Source organism: Dipodomys ordii, unplaced genomic scaffold (assembly GCF_000151885.1).
Source record: "Dipodomys ordii isolate 6190 unplaced genomic scaffold, Dord_2.0 Scaffold8, whole genome shotgun sequence".
Lineage (NCBI taxonomy): Eukaryota > Metazoa > Chordata > Mammalia > Rodentia > Heteromyidae > Dipodomys > Dipodomys ordii.
Genome location: NW_012267224.1, coordinates 19,850,901 through 19,869,375, shown reverse-complemented (window position 1 = coordinate 19,869,375; position 18,475 = coordinate 19,850,901). Strand labels below are relative to the sequence as shown.

The following is an 18,475-nucleotide window of genomic DNA, read 5'->3' as shown; positions in this document are numbered from 1 at the left end:
AAGGAAGGAAGGAAGGAAGGAAGGAAGGAAAAGAAAGAGAAAGAAAGAAAGAGAGAGAAAGAAAGAAGAAAGAGAGAGAGAAAGAGAGAGATAGGGAAGGAGGGAGGGAGGGAGGGAGAGAGGGAGAGAAAGAGGGAGGGAGGGAGGAAGGAAGGAAGGAAAAAAGAAAGAGAAAGAAAGAAAGAGAGAGGGAGGGAGAGAGGAAGGAAGGGAGAGAGAGAGGAAGGGAGGAAGGAAGGAAAAAAGAGAAAGAAAGAAAGAGAGAGAGAGGGAGAGAGGAAGGGAGGAAGGGAGGAAGGAAGGAAGGAAGGAAAAAAGAGAAAGAAAGAAAGAGAGAGAGGGAGAGAGGGAGGGAGGAAGGGAGGAAGGAAGGAAAAAAGAAAGAGAAAGAAAGAACGAAAGAGGAAGGAAGGAAAGAAGGAAGGAAGGAAGGAAGGGAGGGAGGGAGGGAGGGAGGGAGGGAGGGAGGGAGGAAGAAAGGAAGGAGGGAAGGAGGGAGGGAGAAAGAGGGTAAGGGGCTAATTAAATCACTACTAAGAATACTCACTTCCATTCCAGCTGACAAGGAGAACCCACTGGAAAAGTACAAAGGAGTTTATATGCCACTTCAAATATCAAAGTTAGTACTACAAAATGTAAAGCAAATTATTTTGTTAAACTTAACATCTGATGCCCAAGAAGCATACAGTATACGCAAGCCCTTTCCTCTGCATTTTTTAGATAAGCTAGTTTCAAATGGTGAATACATTAGAGCCCTAACACGCACATCTCTAGCACACCCGACTCACACCCAGAAACAGACACTATCTTTAAATGTGCTTGCAGTTTGCTTTCTCAGGAATCCAGCAGTCTTTATCCAAAGGGGGAGAAATGCAGCTGTTTCCTTAGGCTGACAATCTTGGTCTATCTACACAGATTTTAGTGAATAATCACACCAGGTCTGAATGCCTTTTCAGATATGGACTCTGAGCCTGAGTTACAAGGTCCCGCCTTCCTCCAGCCCCCAAAGATGCTCAATGAACCACCTGCCCAGCCTGACATCCTCCAAAATTATACACCCCGGAGAGCTATTTAGGAGTTCCCTGGCACGGGGTTTCAGAGCAACACAGAGGTGACTCACAATGCAGAACCTCAAATTAAAGGTCCCAAAGCACCTACAATCCCAGATCCAGAATGGGAGCTATTTCCTGGGTATTCACACCTCTCTGCCTCCCCTTCCCAGATGTTAACTCCGATCACATGAAGCCCAACAGCGCAGCTCTCTACCCTGAAGAGAAGTATGACAGAGATTTCCAGATTAAGGTCAGGCAACAATAGGCCTTTATTCTCTAACTCCTATATGAAATTTAAGAATTTTACAGGTTCCAATCAAATGAATATTTCGCTCTTGGTTCATAGTACAATTTTTTTTAAAGTCCTTTTCATTGGAAGCAATTAAATGTAACCCAAGAACCAAATGTCTGATTCTATCACCAGACTACAACCAGAGAGAGACCTATTGAAATGCCGGACCACAGCAAGACTGGACAATCATCTCCTGCGTGGGGCAGGGCGGGGAGGGGGGGGCAGGGGGCGGGCTCAGGGCTCCACTGCAAACTGTCAACAGGACAGAAAACAGAACCAATGGAAATGGAAGAAGAGTCTTCACGTTTTTACTTTAAAACTCCAAGAACTAAGCTGACATAGAAAAACAATCTAATCCCAAAAGGAAGAATGAGAGCTACCCTCAGCTACAGTTTCTACCTGTCTGGTCTCAGACTCACAGATAGTTTATGTTATTCCAAAACCATTGTTACTGTCCCAATTGACACAGGCAAAATGGCTCTGAGATCATTTACTGAAAAAGGTCCTTCACACATGCTATTTCCTGTCTGTGATAGTTTTGTCCAGATTCAGCTTGGCTCCTTTCCTCCATGTCTTTGTTAAAGTCACCTGTTCAGTGAGGATTTTTTTTTCTATTTGGGGGCTCACCAATGTGTTTTATCAATGCTCCAACATTATTTTTCTTTCCTACTTTATTTTTCTATAGCATTTAACACTAATGTGCTATATTCTGTGTATGTCTCTGTTGTCTCCTTTACTAAACTATAAGCTAAACGAGGACAGAGATGTTCTTATTGTTTTGCTTACTGATCAACACCCAGCCCCAGAGAACTCCGTGCTCAATATCTATGGGTTAAACAGAAATCTGTTCTAATGCTAGAAGAAAAATAGACACGTGACTCCCCTTTCAGGGTGACACAAGATGATTTCAAAAGTACTTTTTCTTTTTATAGAATCTCTTTAGATTTAAGAAGGAATGGCAAAGAGTTCTCAAAGATGCTTCCCCTACACCCTTCACCCAGCTTCCTATAAAGTTAATTTTATACCTGTAATCCTAGCTACTCAGGAGACTGAGAGCTAAGGATCAAGGTATGAAACTAGCCCAGGCAAGAAAGTCTGTGAAACTCTTAAACCACCAAAAAGCTGGAAGGCAAGCTGTGTAGAGTACCAGTCTTGAACAACAACAAAAACCTCTGGGACAATGCCCAGGCCTAGAGTTCAAGCCCCACTACTGGCACCATTAATCAATCAACAAAACTACCCTTTATCAAAGTAAAAAATTGGCCTTTCTACAGAAAAGAGTCTGCAGACCTGAGTAGTCAAGATGTGTGAGCAGACCACAGGTTTCATGGTAGCCTGCCAACTTTTTGGCCAAAAGGGTGACAACAAAATGCACACAGCCAGTGTGGTGAAATGACAGGCCCTTGGTCCTAGGGGTGAGGGTGGGGGTGAGAAGGTAGTAGGCTCTATTGTCGCAGACCATTTCCCATTTTGTCTCTCATAGGGAGTGCTGGCTGCAGGCATTCATCATGTAAAGTAAACCTCTGTTCCCCACTTCCTCACCACCAAAAAATAACATTGGTACAATACTATTAACTAAATGACAAAGCTCATTTGGATTTCCGGGTTTTCCAGTAATGCTTATATTGGGTTTAATCATAAGCCCTCCGTCTCTGCCAGTGTGTGACAGCTTCCTGGTCCTGGCTTTTAATGATCTTGACATTCTCAGAGAAGACTTGGCTGGAGATTTTTGTAAAAACAAACTTCCATTTGGACTTGACCGGCACTTTCTCATGGCTAATCTGGGGTACTGATTTGGGAGAACAACAAAGTATTGGTCATGGGACAAATGAGATCAATGTGACTTCTGACGGGTAAGATTAGGCTAGAATGGTTGAGAATGGTGGTATCTGTCTGCCTGCTTTCTTGGCCACAAAGCTAAGCTGTTTTCCTTCCTGTGGTCTAGTTAAGAAGTGAGTCACTATGTCAGCCCACACTCACTACTTTTAACTACACATGGTGTCTGCTTGGTTCTGAATCTAGTACTTAATTATTAGAGATGTGGTGGAGATTCCTCCACTTTAATCCAGTCACCAAGCAGAAGAGTGGCGGGTACGGGTGGCTCACTCCTGAAATCCTAGCTACTCAGGAGGCTGAGATAAGAGGATCAATGTTCAAAGGCAGCTCTGCAGGGCAGAAAAGTCCATGAGAAGTTTTCTCTCTAATTAATCATGAAAAAGCCAAACTAGAGTCAATGCTTAAATAATAGAGCATCAGCTTTGAGAGAAAAAACAAAAAAAGCTAAAGGACAGCACCTAGGTCCTAAATTCAAGCACTAGTACTGGCACAAAATACACATAAAATAAAAAGTGAGGAGAAGAGTTATATAAAATGTAAATCATGTTTTAGAAACTGCCATCAATCAGCTACATTATTATTTCTGTGGTCCCAATCAATGAACAATTTTCTTTTTCAAAGCAAGAGCCTATCAATGAAAAAAAAAAAGTAGAGCACTTGAGGATTAAAATAGTCTTCTGATATGGCAGGACAAATGGGGGAGTGAGTTGAATCCAGGAATAATCCCCCATTCTGTATACCTGGCAACAGTCCCAGCATTCCTTGATTGTTACCTTTGTTCCATTAATTGCCTTTAACCAATAGCATTTATTTTATGGTATTACCGACAGGAAACAAAATGTGCAGCCAAGATTGCTAATCGTTCCCTAGAATAGAACCCTTCGTTTGTAGCTTAGGTACATAGCCATGTGGAAAAAGGACCCCGTCCAATCATCCTTCCAGCTCGGCATTTTGATGACCTCCTTTTCCAAATGCAATGGTAAGTTTGAATTTCATCACAGCATTCAGGTATAATGTCCATTTGTGTGTGTGTGTGTATGTGTGTGTGTGTGTGTGTGTGAAAAACATAACAGTATATATGTGTAAAACAAAACAATATGTAATCCCTCTCCTTACAAAAAAAAAAAAAAATGACAAAACCTGCTCCTGAATTCAGGTCAATTCAGAAGCTCCGTTTGTTGAAGGCTGTCCCTTCAACACAGGTCTGCTAAATAGTCAACTTTCCACTGGGTGCCAGTATCTCATACCTGTAATCCTAGCTACTCAGGAGGCTGAGATCTGAGGATCAAGGTTTGAAGCCTGCCTGACCAGGAGAGGCTCAAGTGGAAGTGTGCTAGTCTTGAGAAAAATAAGCAAAAACAAAAACTCAGGAACAGTGCCCAGGCCTTGAGTTTAGGCCCCAGGACCAACACCACACACACACACATACACACACACACACACACACACTAAATTTCCTAAATGTTACAGGCCAAAGTAGTCCTGTGTGTCCATTAACAAACAGAATGGCACATGATGTCAATGTATTCCCTCCTATTTGTCATCATCCCATTTTAAACCCTTTACAAGTAATTAATAATCAAAGAACAATCCAAAGTAATTGCCTTGCTGATCTTTTTACAAACATTCCCTGCTTCAGAAAAAGTCATAGCCAATAAAGCATTCCTCAGAGATGCTTGAATAATCAAACTAACAACTGGTACTATTTTTTAGCCTTTTTTTTTTTTTTGTCGGTTGTTGAGCTTGAACTTGGCCTGGGTGCTGTCCCTCAGCTCTTCAGATCAAGGCTAGCTCTCTACCACTTGAGCCCCAGGGCCACTTCCGGTTTTCTGAGTGGTTTACTGGAGAAAAGAGTCTCACGGATTTCCCTGCCCTGCCGAGCTGGCTTTGAACCGCAATCCTCAGATCTCAGCCTCCTGAATAGCTAGGATTACAGGCGTGTGCCACCAGCACCTGGCCTTAGACAGTTCTTTTTATGTTTATATACTACCCTGTACTTTCCTCAAAACAACCTTTGGAGAAAGAGGTTATCGTCACACACCTTGCATAGATAAGGAAACTGAGATAAGCATTAGCTGCTCAGAAGACTGAGCAGTGGAGGATTGAGGTTCAAAGCCATCCCTGACAGAAGAAACTGCAAGATTTCATCTCCAGTTAGTCATCAAAAGCTGGACTGGAGACATGGCTCAACGTGATAGAGCACTAGCTAGAAAGAAGAAAGAATGAGAGTATGAGGCCCTGAGTTCAAGATCCAGTACTACCCAAGAAAAAAACAAAACAAGACTAGAGAAGTTATTACTTTCTCAAGCAACTTTGATAATAGCTAGGATTCCAACCTAGTCAGTGTCCTCTATGCCTGAAGCATTCCATCTCCCCTCTGTGCAGATGTATACAATGTATACTTTGGCCTCAGAGAGGCCAAAGACACAGCATAGCAGCCTTGTTGGAGTCAAACGTTGCATTCTACTTGGCCAACTTGGTGGTGCCACTCACTAGATGCCACATTGACAAGTGGCTTGCTGACCAGTTGCTCCAGAAATGCTGCATGTTTTCATCGAGTTCTTGTCCACCAGTATGCCATATTCATTGATTATGTATTATTTTTGACATCTACTTCCCCTCTCTCAGAATCATTCTAATCACATTCACTCTGGTCATCATTATTGTAGTAAAGGTGCCAAAAAGTGGGTGATGGTCTCTGAAGAACTTCCCCCACCAGCCCCTGCAGCTCTCCATTCATCCTAGGTGCTGGCATTTGCTGCATTATAAGGAAAATGTCAGGGCTGGGAAGATGGCTCAGTGGTAGAGTGCTTACCTCACATGCATGAGGCCCTGGGTTCCATTCCTCAGCACCACACAAGCAGAAAAAGCTAGAAGTGGCACTGTGGCTCAAGTGGTAGAGAGCTAGCCTTAGCTGAAGAGCTGAGGGACAGAGCCAGGCCCCGAGCTCAGGCCCCACAACTGGCAAAAAAAGAAAAAGGAAAATGTCGTCAAGTTGTTTGTTTAGAAGAACCTGTATGCCAGCTAGCTTTTTACAGCTCCATAAATTGAGGTACAAACTAATGTTGAGCTACACAGGGGACCAAAGCTTTTCTTTCTTGAGCTCACTTCCTGGAAGCCAGATACACCACCTGTATTGCTGTCTTACATCTCATTACCCGGTTCTAGTGGCTTCTTTCTCACACACTTTTAGTGAGACTTGTCAGACTCCCTGACAATTATGAGCACTTTAAAGCATAAACATCCCTCCCATACTTGTTTTCCACAAAAATTACTTTTTAAAACAATGTTATTGTCACAGACATTTAGGGAAAACCATGACGATGATCTCTGAGTCAAACTATCAGGGGAAAAAATATGAACTATCAATTTAATCCACATCGGTGGTCACATAACAAATACTCTCTAAAATAGTTTTCATCTGGGCATCAGAGGTTCATGCCTATAATCCTAGCTACTCAGGAGGCTAAGATCTGTGGACTGATGTTCAAAGCCACCTTGGGCAGGAGAGTCTATGAGACTCTTCTTGCCAATTAACTACCAAAAAATCTGGAAATGGTGCTCTGGCTCAATGGGTAGAGCCAAAAAGCTCAGGGACAGTGCCCAGGCCCTCAGCCTAGGCCCTCAGATGAAGCTACAGGAATTAATTGATTGGCCTTAAAAGGGGATTCACTTGTTCACTTCAATTTCTTACTAACAAGTCTAAGCTGAAACCTAGTGGAATAGCAACAGATGTTCAATGCACATAGGCAGATAAGAATTCTTCCCTGGCCTGCTTATCATTAACAGATGAAGGAAGTGAATTCATTAAGGAAATAAAAGCCTGCCCAAGTGGAAGAGAGCCAGGTCGCACAGTTACCTAATGGTTCCGAGTACAAGTGGATTTTCCCAATTCCAAAAGGACAATGATATGTCAAATGCATTGAAAATTTAAATAAACAACTTGAAAACACGGAGACGGAGCTCATCTAATTCTCCTCATTCAAAGATACGTCCACCTCCTGTTAGTTCTACACCCAGAAATAAGGTTCTGCATAAACTTTGTCCTAGATGCCTACATCTTTTTTTTAACATATTTTTGAAAGGTCTGCCACATTCTCAAGCTTATAAAAGGGGAACTCCAATTTGAATCAGTTGTCAAACACCTGTTGGTGTTGTTTCGAATAGACATAAAAGTCAGTGGTGGACTTTGGGAATAATCGACAAAGGAGCATCAAGCTGAGTTCATCTCCACCCAAACTTGCACATCTGAAGCAAAACCAGACTTGGCCTGCTCTTGCTTTGCTTTAACTCTTAGCAACAGTCATGAGCTGTGTATACAATCAGCTACACTGAACCCTGTGTATCAACATACCTTTCCCTCAGCCACTGCCCACACTTACCTGTTCACAATGCACTGAGCACTGAAGATCCCCCACAGCCAAGAAAGCAGCTCCTAAGGTAGACACCTGGACTCAGCCCCGCTCCTGCCCACAGCCTGACTCCTACCCCAGTGCTCCCCTGCTTCTGCTCCAACCTGCATCTCTGCAGAACTTACCTAGCCAAAACAAAGGACCATTTTTCAGCTCAGTATTTTGTCAGCACTCCTGCTTTCTAGGAAACATCTCTCATTTTAACTTCTGAAAGTCTGAGTTGTCCCCCACTTACTTGTCCATGGGCAAAAAAAAAAAAAAAAAAAACACATGCTGAGTTCCATGAAAAGCAAAAATTACAAAACAAATGGAAGAGGAATGTAAGCCCTTCCTTCTTGCGTGGTATGGAAGAACTCACTGTGGATTTTTTTAGCATATTGAACGAAGTAGAAGCTGACTAGTGAGTCACTGGAGAAGGGACACTGCAGACACATGTGTCAAACATGCACAGGCAGTATTGCATAGGAGTCAGAGTTCACCTTCCTTTTTGTCTTTGCTCATTGTCCAGCTACCTTTTCCTCCGCAAGCCATCACACAACTAACGGCAGGCAGTACTGCGCAGGCAGGTACTGTTTATGCATCTGGCGGAGTCGGCAGCTGGCCAGTGCTAATCTCGATGGACATACTTGTCAGGCAATAGCTCTCACCTACAGGCAGCTGCTTTGCCCCACCCCCGAGGCATTTGGTAATATCTAGAGTTTGTTTTTTTTTCTGGTTGTCACAACTGGAGCAGAGGAAGATCCTGTTGAGCTCTCGCCAGTACATGTCAGGGATGGTATCAAGATTTTAAAAGTGGACACCTCACACACCATGAAGGCTCATCTAGCCCCAGAATATCAGTAGTGTTGTTAGTGAGCCACACAGCTGGAGGTGTTGGCTGGCTCTTGGTGGATCTGGAATGACCACATCTGGAGTAAGTGGTCTCTCATCTCCCAGCAGGCCTTCTCCGGCCTCCAATTAAAGGGATGGTCTGAGACAAGCAGAATGACAAAGGCGTTTGGGAGGCTGACTTGGGACTGAGTATGCATTATCTCTGCTACAAGCCCTGCATAGATCCAAGGAAAAAGGAAAGCGATTCCAATTCTTTAGTGGGAAGAGCTGAAGTCACTCAAGAGTTTCCACCAAAAAAAAACAATACCCTGTATTCAAATTTTCTCAGGAATCTGGAATTTCAGATTGCCTGCATTAGCCCATTATAAAATACTGATTATTTTGTTCCATCCTATGATCTAGGGATGATGATGCTGGCAGAAAATATTATTCTATTCCCTGGATGCCCATCCCTTTACACGCCTCACAGAAGTCATCGTTCACATGTGCTTTAAACCCTTCACAGGCCAATGAGGCTGGCTGGCTTGTTTTCTCATCTGCACTGCCCCTCCCCACCCCCCCCCCGTTGCACAACTTGAGGAAACGTGCAATACAATAATGCCCAGTTCTTGATCCCATTGTATTATTATTTTTATTTATTGTTATTGTAAAGGTGATGTACAGAGGGGTTACAGATCCATAAGTCACATAAAGAGTACATTTCTTTTTGAACAGTGTCACCCCTTCCCTTATTCTCTTCCAGTTTTTCCCTCCCATCCCCATCCACAAGTTGTACAGTTCACTTTCAACATAGGGCCTCGTAAGTATCACTGATGCATTTGTTCACACCTTGTCCCACATTGTTTTAAGTCAGAAGCTTCCAGGAGACTGCAGTGTGCAAGAAAAGAGCTGAGTCAGAAACCTCCACCTTCACAGAGACAGCAACTGTGTATCTATTCTTAAAATAAAACTGGAGAGACTCTCAAATCTCTGTAAGACTACAAAAGCATCATAACTAAGCAATAGAAAATAAAGGGTTTGCACAATTCAGCCCCTGGTGCTTGCTCAGCTTGCCTGCTCACAGCTGGTACTCTACCACTTGAGCCATGCTTCCAGCCCAGACTTTGCTGGCAATTTTAGAGATGGAGTTTGGGGACTTTTCTGCGCAAGCTATCTGCAAACCATTATCCTCCAAATCTCAACCTCCCAAGCAGCTAGGACTTATAGGCATAAGCCACTAGTACCCAGACTAAACTAAGCAAACTTTTGTTTATGATGAGACTCACATTTTATCATAAACATTGTTTACCATCAGTGATCAGGTATCAAGCAAAATTCCAGGAGAGAATCTTTACTGTAGTTGCAAGTATGATTTGTAATTTAATAATTAAACAACTACTGCATTTAAAAGAAAATGTATCCAGACAGAACATCATATACTCACCACTTATCCTAATAGATTGGATGTGGAAAATGAACTATACAGTTTTATGTGTGGTGACAGGAAGGAAAAACTGAGACAGAGCAAGGGAAGGAGTGACATTTTTTTGTTCAAAAAGAAATGTACTCTTTACTGACTTAATGTAATCGTAGCTCTTCTGTACCTCACCTTTATAATAGCAATAAAAAAATTAAAGAAATGTACTCATTATCTAACTTACAAAATTTTAACCCTCTGTATATCACCTTTATAAAACTCGATTTAAAAATAGAAAATGAAATAAGTAAAATTAAACATTTTTTTAAACCAAACAAAAACGTTGAGACTTCTCCCCTCTGTCTAGAGAGCGGACTGCCCTTAAAGACGTGGCAAGTGTGAAAGCATGTGAGGCTGAGGTCAGGCCTTAGAAGGCACTGGTACTTCTTCCTTTTTCTGCAGACCACTCACTTGGGGAAAGCCAGCTGCTATGTAGAAGAACACCCAAGCCGCTTTGTGGAAAGCTTATTTGGCAGGGAGCTAACTCCTTCTTGGAAGTGGACCATTCAGCCCCAATCTAGTGCTCAGTAATCTGCAGTTTCAGCCAACCTCTTATTTGCAAGCTGAAGAAAGACCCTGAGCCAGGCACCAGTAGCTGATGCCTGTAATTCTAGATATTCAGGAGGCCTTGAGCAAAAAAGTTCCAGGATAATACCCAGGACCTTAAGTTCAAGCCCCAGAACTGACAGAAAGAAAAAGAGAGAAAGGAAGAGGGAAGAAAGAAGGAAAAAGAATGAAAAGAAAGGAGGGAGGGAAGGAAGGAAGGAAGGAAGGAAGGAAGGAAGGAAGGAAGGAAGGAAGGAAGGAAGAGAGGGAGGGAGGGAGGGAGGGAGAGAGAGGGAAGGAAGGGAGGAAAGAAGGAAGCGAGCAAACAATCAAGCAAGCCTGAATCCTATAGCTAATTATTCCCAAATTTCTGGTTCACAGAAACTGAACTACAGGCTAAGCATCCTTAAGTCAAAAATCTGAAATCCAAAATGCTCCAAGCTTGGACATTTTTAAGCATCACCAATCTGATATCACAAATGGAAAAGCCCATACCCAAGCTTATGTTGATCTCCAGATATAGACACCTTAAAAATTCTGTTTAAAATTACCTTCACAGACTGGGGGCCTGGTTGAAGTGGTAGAGCCTCTCCTAGCAAGTGCAAGCCCTGAGTTCAAACCCTAATATCATCAAGATAATAATAAGAGTAATAATTATAACAATACCAACTTTCTGCTGTGTATGTAAGGTATAGGTGAAACACAAATTTCCTGTTTAGACTGAGGTCTCATACACACACACACACACACACACATTCCAAAGATTAAAAAAAAAGTCTGAAACCCACAATACTTTGCTCCTTGGCATTTTGGACAACTTGAAATACTCAACTTGAAATAATGATTTGCTGTCTTTAACTTTTATATTTTGGGAGACTTGTATTTGTTATACGTAATACCATGTTCTTAAAGATTCTGACCCCTACACAAGGAACATGGCCATATCTTCTCTTGTGCCTCAAGAAACCCAGAATAGACTGGTTTCCTAATACTGTATGATTAATTGGAGTTCTGTTGGAAAAGTACTCGCTGCCTTCCCCTTGCACTGTTATAGAATGTCTTCCTTTCCTTGCCCCATTAACTTTGGACTTGGCCAGTCACTTGCTTTGCCAGTAGAATATGAGTAGATGTGATACAAGTGGAGACTTGAACTCAGAGGTTCATTACATGGTTTTGGCCAAGCTCTGGTGCACCTGTCATTCTAAAAAGAATAAATCCCCCAGGGTGCCTCTCCCCCAGGAAAGGAGAGATAACATGAAGGTGACTTGAACCCAGTCCACAGCCTGGACCAAGCGCAGCTTGAAGGGAACCAATGCAGTTGACCCTTCAAATAAAGTTATGCCACTACAGCCTGCCATGAGGCTCAGGTGCTTGGTTATACTGCGCAGCTGTATCACGGAATACTATATATACTTAGAAGTCCAATGCATGTGTTTCCTTGTATGTCTTCTAAGATAGAGCTTAGAACACATCAAAAACTCTTAGCAGACTTAAACAGATATAAATCATATACCACCAAATCTGCCCTCTTAAAGTATATAATTCAAGGATTGGGCGTGGGGGGGGTGGATTTTTCACTGAATATTATAAATAGGCAATCACCTCTATCTAGTTCCAGAATATTTCCATCACCCGAAAGAAGAAGTCCACTGGCCCTAGCTATCTCTTAACCATCTTTTGTAAATAACAGCTTGGATGAAAATGTTAAGAAATGTTAGTCAAGCACTGGAGGCTTAAGCCTATAATCCCAGCTACTCAAGAAGCTGAAATCTAGGGATTGAGGATCCAAGCCAGCCCAAGGAGGAAAAGTCCTGGACACTTTACTTCTGATTAACCAGCAAAATATCAGACTGGATGCATGGCTCAAGTGTTAAAGCTCCAGCCATAAGCAAAAAAGCCAAGGAAAAGGCCCCAAGTTTAAACAGGGCACCAGTACAGGCACACAAAAAGAAAATATAAGAAATTCTTATAAAACCTCTTATTCCAAACTAGCATGATAAACACTGAAACAATGTGTCTTTCCTAGGTTCCTTTCACTGTTTAATCTTTCAAACAAGATATATCCACAGCTCCCATATTTTTAGTATTATTTAAGACATTTTAAAATTGTTATTGCAAGGTGATTACACTAAAAGCCACAAAGTATTACCAAGAGGAAATCCCATCTAATTCAAAACTGTTAGTGACTAGGGATAGAATCTGCTTCATACTTCTTTAAAAGATGAAGGTCAGAGTTTCAAAAATTAGCATATGAGGGGCTGGGAAGGTGGCTCAGTGGTAGAGTGCTTGCCTTGCATGCGTGAGACCCTGGGTTCGATTCCTCATCACCACATAAGCAAAAAGAAAAAAGCCAGAAGTGGCGCTGTGGCTCAAGTGGTAGAGCACTAGCCTTGAGCTGAAGAGCTAAGGGACAGTGCCCAGGCCCAGAGTTCAGGCCCCACGACCGGACCCAAAAAAAAAAAAAAATTAGCAAATGCACACTTTCAAAAGATTAAATAGCTCAGACTAGCAAGGACCTAATTACTATTCTTGGTAGATAACTTGAAACCATACTTATTCAGTTTTAAAGATTACAAAAGTAACTGCTACTTTAAAACTATAATGGCAAGCACATGTCATTCTGTTCATCAGAGAGAGAAAAAGAAAGAGAAAGAGGACTTTCCTAACTTTATTTGGCTATAATGATGAAGACATTTCACCAAATCTTAGAGAACCGTCATTCTAATGTGTCACCCTTCCTTACAAAATAAAAGAGAAAGAAAGAAAAGTGAATGAAGACCTAGCCAAGTACTCAGGAAGCTTCCACTCTCAGAGCCACCAAAGCTGTCCAACCAGTTTTATTTTTACCCTCCTCTTTCCTGAACTCTGCTCTTCACAGGACCCAGCTGCACTCTGCCAATCTGGGTCACTCAGCGCAGAGATCAGTGGGCGACAGCCGCTGTATCCACTTTTAGAAGGGCCTGCGTGCTTGGGAGTGCCCAGGCCCAGAGCTCTGCATTCTCTGGACCCAACTAACTGCATGGTTTTGCTATTGCTAGGCAAACTTCAGACTCCAAAACTTCCACCCTTACCCGAGGGACAGGGGATGAAACTGGAGAAACCAATCAGACACTGGCATTGTAATGGTATCACTTCTACTTCTAACGCTGTGAAACAAGCTGCTATTTGCTACTAGGTTCCAGAGCTGTCCAGTGTGCAGACCTCCATTGTTCAACTACCCAGCCTCCAATCATGCAAGCCAAGCCGACAAATCCCCTTTCATAAGCAAAACTATAGAACTGCTATTTATAATTCAGTATAAAATAAATTCCCATTGGGAAGAAAAAAAGACTTGAAGGACCCAGGATAGATGTTTTTATTTGTTTTTAGTCAACACTTAAAATCAATCTGGTACATTCAATCACATTTTTGTTTTGTGGTTTGTTGTTTTTGTTGTTATTGTTTGTTTGTGTGTGTGTGTGTGTGCACGTGTGCATGTGCATGTGTGTACAATACTGAGGCTTGAACTCAGAGCTTGGGCACTGTCCGTTAGCTTCTTTTTCTAAAGGCTAGTGCTTTACTACCTGAGCCACAGCTCAACTTCAGGCTTTTATTTTTTTCTTGTTAATTGGTGATAAATGTCTCATGGACTTTCCTGTTCTAGCTGGCTATAAACCACAGTTCTCAGATCTCAACCTCCTGAATAGCCAGTATTACAGACATGAGCCACCAGTGCCTGGAATTCAACCACATTTTTATACTTAATAAAGTTCTGAGGTGGGTACTTAACATTCAATAACATCACTAAAAATGACACTTTCCTAGTCTCATAAAAATAGAAAGAAATCCTATAAATCCCATCACATGGGAAGCTGAGACAGGAAGATGAGTTCAAGGTCAGCCTCAGCTTCCTAGTGAGACTGTGTCAATAAGAATAACAAGAATAAAATAATCTACTAATGTTTCTATTTTGAGCCACTCCCAGGTTATAAGTCTATGATCATCTCTAAGGAGTATTATTCTAGGGGTTTTTTTAACTTTAAATTATTTCCTTTTTTAACCTTTCCCCAATATGTTCCTATATATAATCAATTCTTAATTAAAACATTATCAACAATTCTTGTGGGCCTTAGCACCCACTTTCCTACTCTTTTATACAAACTGCTCAATTTTTCCTTAAGACATTCACTGCTGGGGCAGCCGCCAGGATCTTTGATAGGGATGGAGCAGACTAAAGTCTGACTGGCTTAGGCTAATCAGCTAACCTACTCCCCAGTCACCATGAATGAGGATTTGTCCTCTTTCTCTATCCAGAGGCAGTATGAAGACTCTCAGTGGAAAAGCCTGGACCTTCCAGGGTAGACCTATGTGACCTCACAGGACTAATCAATCCGCCTTCCCTCCAGACTATCAGTGGGCTTGTAGACCATTTTGTCAAAACCAGTTTTGGTGAGACTTTTATTGCTTGCAACAATAAGAACATTAACAGAAACATATTTAAACAATTGATTTTCACTGTAAGTCTTACTAAAACCAGATGTGGCAGCACACTCCTATAATGGCAGTTTTCCTGAGGCTGCTGCAAGATTGTAAGTTCAAGGCCATCCTGAGTTTAGGACAGCCTGGCTACATATCAACATTCTATCTGGAAACAAATACTGCTATAGAGCCACTGAAGCACAAAATCAAATAAATAAAAATTGAAATACATTGTACAGCTCTGGAAAGAGGAAGTAAAAAAGTCTGACTTTTTAATGACCAAAAAGCCAAAAGAAGCCTGGAGCCAGAAAAGGGATCACCAGCTCCCTGGCTTGCCATACTCGCCTCTTCTGGCCTTGGCTTTCCTTGACTGCTGGTTTGTGATGCAAAGGACTAAAGTGCTAATAAAAACCTCACATGAGGTCTGGGGGTATATATCCTAGTGGTAAAGAACTTGGCTACCCTATGCAGGTTCAATCCCCAGCAACCAAAAAATAAAAATAAATTTGCATGAGCCATGGCAATAGGTACCTGACAACGCTTCTTCTTGTATTTCTCAATTGCAAATGCAATGATTCATATTACAGAAACATAAATCATAGCAACAGCAACTGTGTTCCGTTCATAACACCAGGGCATGGGCCACAGGAGAAGAGGCTCTGTGAGGGTCCCCCAGGGGGCTCAGGAGCCACAATGGATGGAAGCCCTGCCCAGCCTGCCTACTGATCTCAACTGGAATGGAACTGACTGGAGCAGGCCCAGCAGAGGATCTTGAACTGGGACAGATACATGTGTCACACAGGACTAACCAGGAGGCCCCAGGCAGGAAACCTAACAGTGCCCGAAAGGCAGGCAGACTGCATCCACACATTTTGCTGTGTTTTGTTCATAGTCATTTCAGTTCTAGGTCTCAGTATCCAGATCTCTGAATCCAGAGACCAAGTCAGGGATCAGTGAAGGAGAATGCAATGGTGTGAGAGATGGAAAGAGAGGAGGAGTAAGAAGAGCTCCACCCGTTGGCAAAGGTATTCCTGTAACAGCTTTTCATTAGAGTCCTAACCACTCTCCTGACAACATTTATCTTTTTTAAAAACATTGAAAGGCTCCAGTTGCGGAGAATGTGCATGGGAGCCAGATTGGTGGAACTGTTTCCTAGCAACTAACACTGCTATGTGCACCAAAGATGCTCAGTAAGCAGCATCTCAGACAGAAAAGGAGCTTGGGAGGGCGGGGCCACTGCTGGGTTAGAAGGGGTTGAGATCAGGGTCTCTTGAGGAGTTTTGCTTTTACTTTTAATGGGCCCAAAGAGGATCTGGTGAGTTATCACTTCCAATGAATACCTCTGTGTGTGTATACGTATGCTTTACACACACACACACACACACACACACACACACACATACACACCCCAAGCAGCTATTGAGGAAAAGGCAGCAGAGTATAGCAGTCACCAGTCCAAGCTCATGGACCAGATTACCTGGGTTCAGATCTCAAATCTCAACTCTGTCTCTTAGCTGAGAGACTGCTAGCCAATCAGCTAATATCTCCATGCTTTGATTCTCCCCTCTGTAAAATGGGCATAAAAGAGTGCCAGGCACCATGCCAGCACTTAGACTGCAGCTGTGGGTCTAGAAATGGGACCATGTAATCATTATCTACTTTGGCTCTGAATGGGCCCTTTATCATGTGGTATCATTGCCTTCCATCACTCTTGCCTCAGGATGAATCAGGCTTCCGCTTGTCAATGGCCCCTCCCATTTATGACATCCTGCCAGGTCCCTTAGGAAATGGGTGGCGACCATATCTGTGGGCCCATGACAACATTCAGCCCCACAAGCCGCTTTTGTACTTTATGTAGGAAAGGTGGAGAAGATGCCATTTCCCAGTGTTCCCCCTACGTCACAATCATGAATGGTGGTTTACTCCCATCAGTTGGTAGCATTGTGTGGTATTTTTAAAGGTAGGCCCAATTTGGAGGATGATGGTTCAAAACTAGCCCAGACAGAAAAGGCCATGAGATTCTTATCTCCAATTAACCACCAAAAAGCTAAAGTGGAGCTGAAGCTCAGGGGGTACAGTGCCAGTCTCGAACAGTAAAAGCTAAGAAAAAACATCCAGGCCCTGAGTTCAAGATTTAGTACCACCACATGTTTTCTCTCATTTGTGAAAGCTAGATCTAAAATACATAGGAACATGATAAATTATACAGGTCTCTGAGCATTCACACACAATGAGACCAAAGGAGGATACCCTTAGGAGAACAGAAAAGCTCAATGCCTATATGCATCTGATCATACAACATAATATTTATCTAAATGAACTCCAGGAAATGGAAATAAGAGGTTTTTTGTGCTGTTTTGTTGTCTATTCTTCTTGTTCTGTTTGTTCATTTACCTGTCTGTGGGAAGGAAAGGGGAGGCACAGAAATGGAAGGACAAAGGGTAAACAAATGTAGCAGTGGTACTTACATGAAACGATGTTGAAAATACAGCTGTGGCTGAGGACGGGAGGGAAATATTGAGACAGAGAAAGAGAAAAGGTGATATTGTCCAGAAAAATCTATATTCATTACCTGACTTATGTAACTGTAACCCCTCTGTATATCACCTTTATGGTAACAATTTAAAACATTTTTAAAATATTCAGAACCAGTGTAAAAAAATACCACTTAATACTGATGAAAATGTATGATAGACTGTACACTTTATTTCAGTACTTTTCTTTTTCAGATGCTCTCTGATTGGAAGAACTATAATCCTTTTTCTGAACTTAGCTGTACTTTGAGTTTAGGTGAGGGGAAAAGAGAGGCTACTGGCTTTGAGGTTAGGAAAGAAAGAAACCGTGAACGTCCTGAAACGCTGTGCAGTTTAAAGAAAAGAGAAGCTTGCTCTCAGCCCTGCAACCAGGAACTCCAGGGCCAATGAGCCCTACCGCAGTTCACCCGGAGGGAAAGACTGGCTCCTTAAATAAACCTTTCCACTGGTATCACCTCGCAAAGTGCTTTCCAAGTGTCCAACCAAGGACTGTCTCCAGGCAACAACTGAGTGAACTGCTTTTTTTAATCACTCTTCAAAAACACAAAATAACTTTGCTTCCTGTCAGGGCAGCAACAGCATCTATTTTCTCTGCCATAGTAGAGTCCAAGTGCCAATCAGGTGATGGTGGTTGGGCTCCGACTCACTGAACACTTGGCAGGGCTGCGGGCAGAGTGGCTGTGGCGCTCTGAAACGGGGTTTAGAAAGGTCCAGGATGAGGACTAAGACCAAAGGAACTCTGGGACTTCGGAAGGGCGCAGAGCTCACAAGAGACCATTCATTCCAGGGAAATACCGCAGCTGTTTGTGGAGAGGTGAACGCTCAGGGCCAGGTGTGCCTGGAGAAGGGAAAGGTTCACAGCTCAGAGGCAGTTGGGAGGGTGTTGAAGCGATCTGTTGAAAGGAGTCAGCCCTGGAGAAATAGGGAAGCTGTGATCCAAGGTACCCCACCTGAGCACTCATTTTCTCCTTTCTCCTCATGAAGGGTACTGAAATGCTTCATGCATGACTACTACCTAAAAGACCATCTCCAGAGTGGTTAGATCCCTGAGCAATAGA

The 18,475-nt window shown here is 42.6% G+C and overlaps 1 protein-coding gene across 5 annotated transcripts in view; it reads right to left on the bottom strand.

Annotated features, from left to right (window-relative positions):
- The window catches only part of Limch1 (LIM and calponin homology domains 1), a 308,334-nt gene that overhangs the window by 279,775 nt on the left and 10,084 nt on the right, over positions 1 to 18,475 (bottom strand). The window lies entirely within an intron of this gene.